Source organism: Triticum dicoccoides, chromosome 5A, assembly GCF_002162155.2.
Source record: "Triticum dicoccoides isolate Atlit2015 ecotype Zavitan chromosome 5A, WEW_v2.0, whole genome shotgun sequence".
NCBI lineage: Eukaryota > Viridiplantae > Streptophyta > Magnoliopsida > Poales > Poaceae > Triticum > Triticum dicoccoides.
In genome coordinates this window covers 658,800,440-658,805,844 of record NC_041388.1, presented here as the reverse complement: position 1 = coordinate 658,805,844, position 5,405 = coordinate 658,800,440, and positions in this window count along the sequence as shown.

Sequence of the window (5,405 nt, the reverse complement as noted above, 5' to 3'; positions counted from 1 at the left end):
TTCAAGGGTATGCGGAGGAGGTTGAAGGCCTCAACCGAGAGCACGCTGAGGCCCGCACCGCCATCGATAAGAGTTCTGGTGACGGCCACCTGGCAGATGGTGGGGGTGCACAGCATGGGGAGCGCACCCAAGCAGGCCGAGTTGGAGGGGTGGTCCTCCGAGCTGAAGGTCAGGCCGACCTTGGGCGCCGCCCGGTCCGGGAGAGCCCCCTGCCGCGTGGAAGCGGTGCTGACCCGGCGGATGAATGACTTGACGTGGTGACTTGTAGGCGGCGCCTGCGAGCCGTCCAGGAGGGCCGCGATGACCGAGGGTGTTGGTGTAGCATGGTGGGCAGGGAAGAGGCTGCGGAGCTCTTCCCAAGAGGCCACGAAGGATGCCGGCAGGTGGAGCAGCCATGCACGCGGAGCGCCGGTGAGGGCCGTGGGGAGCCAGTTGGCCATGACCCTATCGTCACCTCCAGCTTTGAGGATGGCCTCCTCGTACGCCAGCAAGAAGGCCAGCGGATCAGTCACGCCGCTATAGCACGGCGGCGTCGTTGGCTTGAACTTGTCCGGCCACCGTACCCGTTGCAGGGCTGGGGCCAGGGCTCGGAGCCCCTGGCCCCCGTGTTGGCGTCAGCGGCCGGAGCGGGCGACGCGCTACTCATCACGAGGCAGATCGTGGTGGTGGCGGAAGGGAAAACTCCGGTGCACCCCTACCTGGCGCGCCAAATGTCGGATTACGGGTTCCGGCAGACCGTTGAGGTTCGAACACTGGGGTGCGCACAGAGATTTCGCCTTCTACCTACCTGCACCCCTCCGCCTCGCTAAGATCTAAACTATGGAAAGAACAACACAAGAGACACAGGGTTTATACTGGTTCGGGCCACCGTTGTGGTGTAATACCCTACTCCAGTGTGTGGTGTGGTGGATTGCCTCTTGGGCTGATGATGATGAGCAATACAAGGAAGAACAGCCTCGCGAGGGTCTGTTCTTGGCTGGGGCGACGAACTGCTAGGAGGAGTTCAGTCACCCTTCTCTCTCTCTCTCTTCTCAATTCTCTCTCCGATTTCCCCTCCTCCTACCCTGGGGGTGGCTAGTCCTATTTATAGGCAAAGGCCCTGGGCCTCTTCCCAAATATTGAGCGGGAAGGGCGCCAACAATTGGCCATTTTGAAGGGGGACATCTGGTACACTTATCCTGACTAAAGTTGGTCCTCGCCTGCCAAAGGCTCTGGTGGTGATGATGGCTTGGGCTCCACAATGACTTCCTCCCTGCCGTTGGGCTGGTCTTGGTCTCGTTGCACCGAAATGGGTGCCTTTGCTTGATGCTCTCGCCCGCGCTTGCTCCCTTTGCACCAAAGAGGAAAGGAGGACACTGCGCGGGCTGACGCCCGCCTGGCACCCTTGGTCATCATGGCTTGCGTCATGGGCACATCGTTAGGTACCCCGCCTTGATCTCTCCGCCTCCTTGCGAGCCAGCCTGATGAGGCAGTGCCTGAGGAAGCTCTGTGTCGTCCGCCCCGCGAGGCTTGACCCCTCGCGAGGGTCTTGGGTCCGTGTTGATGAAGATGGGCCGTGCTGGGCCCCTCCTCGAGCCACGCCGCAGGCCGCAGGCAGGCAAGTCTGGGGACCCCCGTTCCCAGAACGCCGACAGTGATGCGTAGAAAATTTTAAAATTCTGCTATTTTCCCCAACAATAGTACCTTTCCCCGTCATAGTCACTCCACGGGTTCTGGGTTGTCGTCAACCGAGAACACCGATTTGTGAATCGAATCAACACTGAGATTCAGTACTCCCAATACTTTGTTGTTGAGAAGTTTAATACTCCATCACGTCACTCCTAGCCTGATCGGCTAAATCATTATCATGCTAATTTTAACTATGCTACCTGGTCCTTAATCCCGGAGCACAACTTTTGATGATGAGCTAAGCTTACGTCGATTTACTTGTCCTATCGTTCCACCTCGAACAACAAGTTTGATTCCAAGTTGGTGTCGTACCCAGGGTTCCAATAACCTTTCGCTTCATCATTCCTTTGACTTGATGTCATCGCCGACCAATTACATATTCATGAAACCTCTCGACAAAATTTGTCATGATCATCATCAACATTCTGAGTTCTTCCATGATATCAATGGAATTCTTGATGATAAGTGCCATCCTCGTTCCTTGGTAATTTGAGTTACCATCAACAACATCCTTACCTTCCTTTCATCACAAACTTTTTCATGTTATGGGTGCAACTTGCTATCCAGCTCGTATTATGATCTACCTTGAAGTATTACTGCCTTTTTTTCAAGGATGTTGTGAGAATTGCTCCACCTCTTGAGGATTCTCGATATAGTAATACTTCTCGCCATCTCCATTCGTTTTCTGATCCCTGTGTTGTTTCTACCCTGAATACCGACAATTGAACTATGATGCGTGAATTCAAAACTTCTAGCAATCCTATTGCTTTGGAGTTAATGGTCGATAGTTCATTCTTAGACTATTGATTATTGAATCACCATTCTAACATTGATCATGCTACCTAAGCCCTTATTTTGGGTGCACTTTTCAACCGATGTTTAACTGTGTATGTTTTCCTTGAGCATACCTCATTATATCAGTTGATCTGACAAGTGTTATCTCCTTATTCATATAATTGTAGAAATCCATCCTTTGGAAATCTCGATGATATGTCGCCAAGTCCATCAGCCACCTCCTCATCCTCTCCTTGGCTTAATGATGAACCCTTGTTCGGAACTCGTTTCCATAGTTCATTTTCTGAGAATCCTATAATGACATCTCGTCAATTTGTGTTGCACCTTTTCTCCTCAGGCATACTGAGTCTAAGTTATCCTGACACCAATCAGATTTGAATCTCGGTCAGATATAATGGTTGGAACATATTTCCAATAGTTATAACATTGGTCTTTATGTGACCCGGTAAGGGGATGTCGTGCCTAACACACCTGGCCGGAGGCCCTATGGTTATAGATTCCTTGTCAGCAAGGTTATCCATTCTTCCATGAGGAAATTGTAAGACTTATTCTACAAGTTATTCCTGATAGATCCTTTGTGTTTCCAAAGTCTGACCTTTGCCTGAAGACCATGTCAATGCTATCTCAAAGCATATATATGTTACTCCAATTTTCAACAAGAACATTTAAAGCCTAATGTTAAATGTTTCCTGCTCAATTATCCAAACACCGATGTATGGGTAATGTCTTGAAATTTCTCTCCCCTTACCTAAAGAGTTTTCTACATTATATCCTGTCATGGGTATCGTGCTCTGTTTGTCCTTAAGAAGGTATACCCTGAAATATGTGTCAAACACATTTTCCTTTCCATTGTTCTGTTTGATCTGATGATCATATTTTCCTTTCCATTGATTTGTTTAACCTTCCTTGTGATCCATATGATCTAAGCAGTAATATTCTTCTGCTTATGTAAACACCTTGGTGTACAACCGTGTCACTAAGACCCTATTGCATTTGTCGATAGCATTCCGGTAACCACCGATGGACGAGAACTTTGCCTATTGGTCTGCCTCGTTCAACGAGCAAGAAAATTGTTCTCTTCGTCCCTCTCCCTTGGTACCGATGTTGACGTCGACATAACTAACAGGCTTTCCTCTGATCTGCATTGCTATCATGATCGTGCATGATCACAACGCCCTCCTTAATTTTTTTAAACCCACGTGGTGGGCCCATAACCCTCAGCTCCATAGGATCGTAACCTGACTCTCCTGTACACCCCTGTTGCTAAAGTTATTTCTCGCGTTGACTTCGTATGTAATTCACGGGTCAGCTTCCTAGAGATGATCTATTCTGGTATCGGTCGCAATACTTATTCTCGTTGCTTTGGACCCCTTTCACACTTTGTTTCAGGCATCGAACGATTGCCTGCCCGCTCAAAAACTTCCCATGATACCTCCTTACTTTGCTCTCGATATTTTCTTAAGTTTCAAATTCGAGAGTTACTTTCCACCACCTTCCTTGATATTATTATCCAGATAAGCAACCTTGTAGAGGTCTGTTCTTTCATAGATACCCTTATCCCTTTCATAGGTACGATGGAGTTCCTGAAGAAAGGATGACGACTTCATCATGAGGAACTGAAGCACAGAAATGGAGACATCAACGTAATGGATCGACCTCTTCGAGGAGAGCAACCAAGACCGAGAAGAACCGTTAGAATTTCACAACCACAACTTCCCCCCTTACACCACCTCTTAAATCTCGGGACGAGATTTCTTATAGTGGAGGAGAATTGTGATGCCCGGATAATTAGGCTACATTAATCACACGTTAATGATGCCACGTCACCTCGGTTACTGTTGTTAATCTCGCGATGGTTCAAAAATGATTCAAATTCAAATTTAAAATAAAGGAAAACCTCAAAAGTTTTCAAAAATGTTAAAACCAAAATGTTTGGGTTGTGCCAGATAATGCATACGTGATTATGATGAAGAATCCACATTATTATATAATGTATAAATGTACTAAAATGATTTAAACGATAGCCAAAAACATTATTTAAATGCCTTTGGTATTTTTTCAAATACTAAACTATTTTATTTTGGGTTAAAACGTTTTGTGGTAGTGGGTTATTCTGAAACATTATTCTAGGAGCTATCATCATATTTTACTAAACCAAAATAAAATTGAACCAGTAAAAGGAAAATAAGGAAAAGTAAATTGAAAAGTCAAAGCAAGGTAAAAAAGGAAACAACAGCCCCCTATGGTCAACTGGACCTCAGCCCAGTCGGCCGGCCCAGCTGACCAGCCGGCCCACCCTGTGCCTGGCCTACATGCCCCCACCCCCAGGAACCCTAGCGCACACCCCCCACTCACCCCGCACGATCCCCCCCATTCTCTCCCACGTCTCTCTCCCTCCCTCCCTCGATCCTGATCGGGATCGGGGTGCTCACGCCCGCCCTCGACACGTCCCCGGCGCCATCGCACTCGCCCCCAACGCCGCCGCCTGGTGACGCCCTGGCCTCGTCGCCGGACCTTGCCGAACGCCTCGTCCTCGCCGCCCTCTCCCGGCCTGCTTCCTCACCCTCCGGCACCGCGCCCGTCTTCCCCGAGCTCCGCAGGACGTCGCGCTCGTCGCACCGACGCCAACCGCCACCGCTGCGTCACCGCCTCATCCCACCAACACCTCGCGGACGCCATCTCTCTCCTGGAAGCCACCGCGTCGAGCCCTAAACCACCTTGTTCTTCGTCTGCCTCGTCGAGCTTCGCCGTCGATTCCGGCACCTTCGAGCCTTCCCCGAGCCCACTAAGCACATCTGCAGGCTCAATGTGAGCTCCACCACTTCCCCGTTTATTCCCGAGGTCGGATTCGAGATCGAGCACCCTCGCCGCCGTTTCGTAGCTGTCATCACCGCCGCGACCGAAGCCGCAGTCGCCCTCCTCCCATGCCCATGGCCGCTGTC